Source organism: Pteropus alecto, unplaced genomic scaffold, assembly GCF_000325575.1.
Source record: "Pteropus alecto unplaced genomic scaffold, ASM32557v1 scaffold75, whole genome shotgun sequence".
Taxonomy (NCBI): Eukaryota; Metazoa; Chordata; class Mammalia; order Chiroptera; family Pteropodidae; genus Pteropus; species Pteropus alecto.
The window spans coordinates 17,580,243-17,588,483 of record NW_006440638.1 but is presented as its reverse complement, the minus strand read 5'-3'; the positions used below and the strand labels follow the sequence as shown (position 1 = coordinate 17,588,483).

At 37.5% G+C, this 8,241-nt stretch overlaps 1 protein-coding gene across 3 annotated transcripts in view; it reads left to right on the top strand.

Annotated features, from left to right (window-relative positions):
• PTPRG (protein tyrosine phosphatase, receptor type G) overlaps positions 1-8,241 on the top strand; it is a 642,217-nt gene that overhangs the window by 367,375 nt on the left and 266,601 nt on the right. The gene's annotated exons all lie outside the window — the stretch shown is intronic.

Below are 8,241 nucleotides of genomic sequence, written 5' to 3'. Positions count from 1 at the left end.
TTCAATGATCCCTTTGTAACCGAGGCTGTCACTGCACACCACTTTTAGTAATCCCTTTTGGAGCCTTGGCTGCCTGAAACCCTCATGCTGGGCTAAAATTACTTTGCTATCAGCCCTTTGATCCCATTCATGTTGTGGGTCACAGAGTTGCCTTTTCTTTTAACCTAACTGGCTGCACGTACAACTTCGGGGATCCATTTTCTTACTCCAAACCAGCAATTTTGTCTGAAACTTTGTCTGAAATTATTCATGATTGATTGCTTTTGGTTGCCCTGATTTGTCCATAGAATTGCTTCCTACTCAGCACAGTGATTCCTGGCTTTGGGCTCTTTTTCATAATGTCTCCATAAACAATTCTCATTCTTGCTTTACAGCAGGCTACTCTCTGCTATACCTTGATTCACTCATTTGACTAGCTGCTCAGAAAAAACATATGTATCGTAGTGTTATTTGTACACAAATTTTCACCATCCCCTCTACTCTGCTAATATAGATGTGTGCTTATTGTTACAATCCTGAATTTTTCTACCAGTTGTCCTGCTTTATCTTTCAAATATGAGTGTCCTTTGGAAAACTGTGATAGGAATATTGCTCCTAAGACTAACTGAATATGGTGATCGGGAGTATTGCCACATTGGGTGTAATCAGAGCTTGGAGATGAGCGCCACCTGTCAGTGCCACATTCCGGAAGCCCGCCAAAGGCAATTCACTGGGCTCTCTGATGTGGTTTTCTACTTGACTTGCAACGCTTGACAGCTTCTGAAAAGATAACACATTTCAGTGACAGCTTTCAGCTTGGTATCTCCAATGACAGTTCTTAGAGGAGTGTAGGGTTCACTCAATGCAAGTTGAGTCATGACCTTGATCTTCCAGAAGCTGATTATCAATCTCCATCACTCTGCTGACTTCCCAGAGTGATCCACAACTTGTTGCATATCTATGAGTACATGCACTTGATTTTAGACACAGCCATCCAAATACGAACACGGCTATTTAAGAAATTTCAGAAGAAGCACCACTGCCACTGGGAAGAAGAAATAAATTCTTGTTCCTTCCCAGACTGTACTTATTGCTATGAAATTCATGACATCATACTAGATAGGCCAATATCTCATAAATAAGATGATTCTATAGGAGTAGTGTTTTAAAAGTGGCAACCATTTATAGGCAATTTTATACAAGGACGTGGAAATGTTTGTTTTTTAAAGATTTCAGTATATAGTGGTTAAGAAACTTAGATGCACAAATCAACCTGTGTTGTTCTTTTTCTTTTTCTTCTTTTGATAAGCACAAATCTAGAAACTTTTTCATTCTGTAATCCTTAAAGTGCCAAGCAAATTCATAAATTTTCCAGTATTTTAGAGAAATGAAGATTTCAGTTGCTTTACCTATTAGCATGGATCATATAAATTCAGTTGAACAACAGTATACATACAGTGCAGTGCTCTGTATGTCTAGATTAAAGTTTGGAGTTGATAATATCCACAGTGTGTAGTATTCATAGGGATAATATCAGGCTAAAAAAGCACCTGTCATTGTACTATAGTTGTACAAGATGGTACCATTTGGGGAAACTAAATAAAGGGGACGCAGGACCTCTCTATTATTTCTTACAACTGTGTGTGAATCTAGAATTATCAAAAAAATTAAAGTTTAATTAACAAAAAACCCCATATCATAATCCATAAGGTCTGTCTTTGTTACAGTTGTTCATTTTATATCTAACTTGTCCGAGTAGATGAAGAAAAGCCTTCTTTAATCATTAATTTTTAATCAACATATTTTTCTTCTCCAAAACTCTTTCTTGAACTTGTGCTTTTAGAAAATAAATTCAGGAAGGAGAATTTATTTTTTCTAATGGAAATTTACAAGCCATTTATCTGTAAAATAGACTGCCTTTTGGATATGAGGATATGAATATATAAAGTTAATATTTAAAGCAGCTTAGTACATATGGACAGTAACTTTCCCATAAAACAGTTTTGATGCTTATATCTTTCTTAACCCCTTCAGAGTGTTATATATCCAATCAAGCATAATCGATAGAACAAGTTGGTTATATGTAGCCCACTTCTCAAAAGTCGTCTAAAATATCTTTACGAGACAGATAGCATCTCTCTATTTCTTGCTGAGGAGCCATAACTGTCTTTTGTGCCAGTTCTTATTTGATTTCATCTAAAATTATTTTCCTTTCTTTCATTTCTGTAAAATGAAAAGATAATGCATTCATCAAGAACATTTCAAGATAATCTGGCTGTTTTTAGCATTAGCTTCTAGCTAAATGATAGGGATTTAAGACTTAGTGCTTCTGATGTATGTTAATAAGCCACAGTCTCCTATAAATTTTAACCATTCGGAGGGCTTTTTTTCCCCTACTACTTTTTCTTTTTATCCCACACCAAAAACAAATAGTAAGTGCATTTGTCAATAATGTATATTACTTCCATCTACCCACTTTATATTTGTTTACTATTTTTTTTTCTTTGCCTATATTTTCTCCTGTTTGTCTGCAAATATCATAGTGTCTGGCTTAAATGATTTCAAGAAATAATTATTTAAATTTTAAATTTAAATCGATGGTGAGGAAACTAGGTATAGATAAGTAGGTCAGGAACCTCGTCCCAGTATGTTACAGAGCCTGTAAAATTTAGACAAGGTTGAAGAGGCTGTTACATTCACTTTATTTTACCTGACCCTTGGAACTTTTATAATACATCGGCACCCTAAGAACCTGCAGATGTAAACTAAGAAAAGAACCTCATTGCAGGCTGGTATAAAGAGAAGTAGAAAATCTTAACAACCTCAGTCACTTCTATGCATTAGTTCCCTGAGTGAGCTTGTGACCCCTGCTCAGTGTAAAAAGAGCATCAGGCCCTGCTGCTTGCTTGCCCACAGGTTAAGGCTCCCCCAACGGCCACACAATTGTCTGACATTAAAAGAAACTCTGTGTTCTGTTGGTCATTGCAGTTCGCAGCTCAAGCTTACTGTTGCCTCTCTGCTGCTCTCAGGCTTACTGTTGCCTCAGTGTTGTGTCCAAGGTTGGAGAAGCAGAAGCAAGTCTGAGAGTCAGCACCTGACTGCCATTACAGGCACCTTTCAGGGCTGTCGGGTGGTGATCTACATGATGTTTGATTTCCTCCCAAGCTGATGGACTTGAATGCTTAGCTCCTACTCAAGAATTGATTGTTCCATACTAGCATGATTGCCCAAGGGTAAGATACATGGAAAAGCCTTTAACAATCTTGAGATTGGTAAGGAAGGTTCTAGGAAGTATGTGTGTTTTATCTTTCTATTTGGGCTTTTTCTTCTTTATATTTCTATTCTGTGTTTCTCCTTGTATCTCTCTGCCAGCTTTCATGCTTTTGCTGCTTCGTTCTCTTCCGCCTTTCCTTTCTGTCTCCTCCTTGAATTTCCCTCCTGTGTGGCATGTCTCTCTCTCCCATGTTCGTCTGTTTTCATTCCCTGCTCTTAGCTTTGGCCCTTTTCTCTCCTTTCTTCTTTCCTTATAGCTGGCCGCGGATGAGAACCAGCGTTTTTAAAGTGTTTTTATTTATTGTATTTATGGACGAGAGATTTTGGTGCTGATGGTGAAAACCTGAGTATGTTCTCATTTCAATTAAAACTTCTGTATTCCTGATCTGTCGATAAAGAGGGCCTGGGCAAGTGAGATACACATTGATTCCCCAAGTATGTGTTCTTGGATTTTCCCAGTTTGCTTGATACCAAACCATTATTTTATCTTTATTTCGTCATCCCCCATCCCACCGCAATTTTGAATGATCTTTTATAGGTGTAAATGTGGGCACCGAAGATGGACTAACTGGAGGGCTTCATTCCTGGATCACAATTTTTTAGCTCTGAGTTTTGTTTGTGTCACCGATGAATTGGTCATTTTCTCACAAAGAAGCTGCCGAGCTTTCTGATTAAAAGCATGCTGTCAGCCAAGGAGACAGATGTTTGGAAGCATCTGAGTGCGGGCATCATTTACGTTAGGCGTACCCAGCCCTGACTTTGTAATACCCTGGCGCATCTCTAGTTAGCTCAAGGTTGCCTCAAAGAGAAAACTTAAATTTAACTTTTAAAAGATCCATTCTTTTGAGGGGGCATACAAAGTGTGCTTTGGCTCTACACTTTAAAATTTCCTTGTCTCAAATGTCCACATTCTTAGGTTTCTTCATCCTAACTATTTAGTCTGCCTGAATCCTGCAATTTAAGGTGGAGCTCTTTCACTGAGTCTCTTTTCGGCAAGACACACTGCAAACTTTATTTCATGTTTACTAAGCTCCTTTTCCTTTCTTTTATCCCCACAGCCCCAGTCCCTATGTTCGGGTGATAGTTTCTGGGTAGACACAAGCCTAATTTACCAATTACATAAGACAAGTGCTATTTTACACTGATAGACTTAAGTAAATTTTGAAGAGTCTTTCTTTTTTAAGGCACAGAACCGTGCCTTAAAAATTGTCATCTGTCATCTTATATAATTAAAGGGTCAACCAATCCACTTTGTTCACCTTGTTCCATTCAGCAGAGTTAACTGAGACCCAGGATAGTCTCATGACTTGACATTTCTTGGATATCTGAGGTTGCTCCAACTCAGCATGTCCAGTTTCTTTTTACTAGATGACTGTACTAACCTCCTAACTTTAAGTTCTTTTGACCAGTGTTTCTTTACTCCCAGGTCTTCTACACTTAGTAGTCAGTTCTAATCTCTCTCTCTCTCCCTACCATACTGTTTTTTCTCCCCTTCTCTCAACCATTTCCCTTGTGGATGAAGACAGAGTGCTCACTGTGCCTGCCTAGTTCTCTAGCCTCTAGGAGTTCACTCCATGCTCTCTGAGCGCTATTCACCTTGGCTTCCTATTTACTTTGCCTACCACAGGGCCTCTGCATGAGCTCCCTTTCCCCTGCTTTGTTTCCCTCTTGTCAGCACTTCCCCAAGATGGCTCCTTTAACTCTCACCTCAGGTGATTCCATCAGTCCTTGGTGAAACCTCCTCTCCTTCTTCTGTCTGGGATTGGATGCTCACCCGTTAACACTTGTCCCTCTTGCAGGCTGATGGGGCCTATGTTTCCACTGACCATACACTCCATGAGTGTAGAAGTTGTGTCTGATTTACTTGCCTTTTCTTTCCCAGCAATTACTTGGTAAATAATTGCAAAAAATAAATGCTAGTGCCTACAGGGAAGTTAGTAGAAAGCTGGAAGTAGAGCTCATGTTTCTTGACTTCCAGACCAGAGTGTTCTTTTTTTTTTTTTTTTTCACCAGGGATCCAAAAGTATCCCCTTGATAGACTCTGATATTGTGGGTGGTCTGGGGGTCCCACCATTATGATTCAATAATGGTAGTCTTTTCCCATCTTATAATGTTAAAAAGTGTCGGGAGTAGTGGAGATAAGATATTAAGCAGCTCATTTTCTCTCTCATCCATTTTTATTTAACTTTTGGCGCCTGATACTGTTTACTCAGATTTTGGTGTGAACATTTGTTTGGCCCAGCATTATACAGACATGTTCAGTTTAGTTTATAAACAGTTGGTGGATGTCCTACAAAGAATGACATGAATGCCAGGTACTCAGTCATCCCTCCAAACTCAGGAGAAAACTAATTCCATATCTATGGTGTGACTCTTACCTGCCCTTGCCCTGTACACAGCATTTTTACTTGGTGGATGCCCCAAATACGGGTGGAATCTGTGAAAGCTACGGCTTCTCTCCCTAGGATGATAATGTTTATAAACAACACTCACACAATGCAATCTTTATGCTATAATGTCCTGAATGAATTACTATTCTGTGCATTCTTCATATGTCAGCCCTTGTGATCTCATAACAAACCTGTGAAGTTGCTGTTGTTTTACTCCAATTTTATAGAACAGGACCTGAGGCACCAAGGAGAGCAGTAACTTTCTCACTGCTGGACAGTGGCCAATCTAGACTCAGATTCAAAGTTACTAGCTGTAGAATCCCAATTGTCACCTTATCAAAGTTCAACTCTTACTGCTATTATTTTAAAATTTAAGTTAAAATTCATTCATTTATTTAGTATTCTGGTATTATTTACTTAATGTTTTCTTTCAATTGACTCACTTTATTTTAAATAAATTGATTTTAAAAGAAAACTTTTTATCAACACCATAATGGGAAAAACCTGTGCTATTTGACATGGATAGACTTATGTAAAAAAAAAAATGTCTCTAATCTGTGAAAATAAATCATTACCAAAGTAACTAAATTCTAGCATAAGATTTATTCTTGGGTAAAAAAGGAAAATGAATATCAGGCTAGCGAGGAGGGCATATTAGCACCTAATTGAATTTTATTATTCTTTGTTACCAAAGGATAAAATAATCAAGAAAAGGAAATAATCATTTTTCTCTGTGTTTTAGTGAACTCAAAGCATTTACTCAACACTTAAGATCCCCTCCCAAGTGTTTGGGCCCCACGTACCCTGGCTGTTGTCCCTTTCCAGTACCCTTTTTCCTTTGTGGGAAAGATAGTATTGCTTCAAAATTGAACTCCGTCTGAAAATGGAATGCTATACCTGTGTGGTTGCTCTTCTCTGCTATACATGAGCTCTGTCTCCACGTCTCTAAAAATGTGTTTGACAATAACTGCCATTGAGTGCATACATGCTGAGTTTCTGGCACTGTGTTAAATGCTTTCCGTGTGTTATTTCCTTTAGGCGTCAAAACAACCTTCCCAGGTAGGCACCGTTTGAACAGTAGTAGAAACCAAGGCACAGAGAAGTAGAGTAACTTGCCCAAGATCACACCACTGTCATGTGACAGAATGGGATTCTAATTCGGATCGAACTCATCTGCTGAGCTCATGGCTCTTAGTGCATGCTCTGTTCTGCAGTGACCACCTCTGGTGCATTTTGTTTTGAAACGGAGCAGTGTTATTTTATGATAGCTAGGAAAGTTCTCTCTTCCCAGTTTTATATGTAAACAAAAATATAAGCTACTTTTGAAAAGGGGGTGTGTGCATGTAGCATGCTGTGTGCCTTAGTGAGAAATACTGTAAAATGAAAAATGAAATGAATGTTTCAGATTTTACAATTTCCTAATTATGCTTTTAATTATTCATACAAAACAAATAAAATGACCCCTGACAGAGAAATAAATGATTTAGGTAAAATCAAATATTTATAAGATACTGTGTGTCCCTGGGTGTGTTGTAACAGATGCACTCAAAACGATTTGCTTTTGTCCTTTGGATATAAAATATTATACATAGACTTTATAACAGGCTAAGAGTAATCAATGGTATTTAAGATACTACTGAGCTAATTTATAGGTATTTGGGCTTTAGACCTTAAGAGATATGATTGTTTTAATACAGTAGTTTATCTTCTAAAATATGTCGTATTTTAGAGATCACCAAATGACGCCCCCCTTCTTGTTTCTGTATTTTCTAATGGTTGGAAAAAAATGAAAAGGAAAGTAGTATTCCATGACACTTAAATTATATTCAGATGTCAGCATGGATAAACAAATTTTATGCAACATTATCTGAGCCATTCACTTATGTATTGCTTTTGGCTGCTTCTGTGCTACAGAGACTAGGTTGAGTAGTTACAATGGGGACCGTCGGGCTCACAAAGCCTTAACTATTTACTACCTCAGTCTTCATAGAAAAAGTTTTCCAACCCTTGTGCTAAAACTTGCTTAGCACATAGTGAAGGTGAGACAAAGCTGTAGCTAGCATGTTTAATCAGCATTAAAAAAACTTACTTTTACTTTATTTTATCCTTGAATTTGCTGTTCTACTAATTGAACATTTATTTTATATTTTTCAGAAGTTCAAGAAAACTGTCTTTTGAGTCCAATAAAAGGGATTTATATGAGCAGGGTTCTTTCACTTGCTTTTAATGCTCCCTTTATATAAAGAAATGCTGAAAATAATTGCATTGTTTTAGAAATAGGTTAATAGTCTCTATCTTTTATAGAGGCCTAATCTTCATGCAGGATTTCTCTCTAAAACTTGAACTGGATTTCTTTAGGAAGAGGAGATAATGAGGATGGGAGAGTTTTCCTTGGCTTCAGTAAGCTTGGCTTTTGATCACAAACCATTCATTATATTGGTTGGCATCTTACATTTATTTAGCAACCAATAAGTGTTTGTTGAATGCATGAGTTCACTTTAGAAAACAAAAAAAGTGAGGTTATCACTTATAAAATAAAACGCTTTTTCTGCATTTGGAAATTGCATTCCTCTTGGAAAAAATAATTTGTTAGTATAAG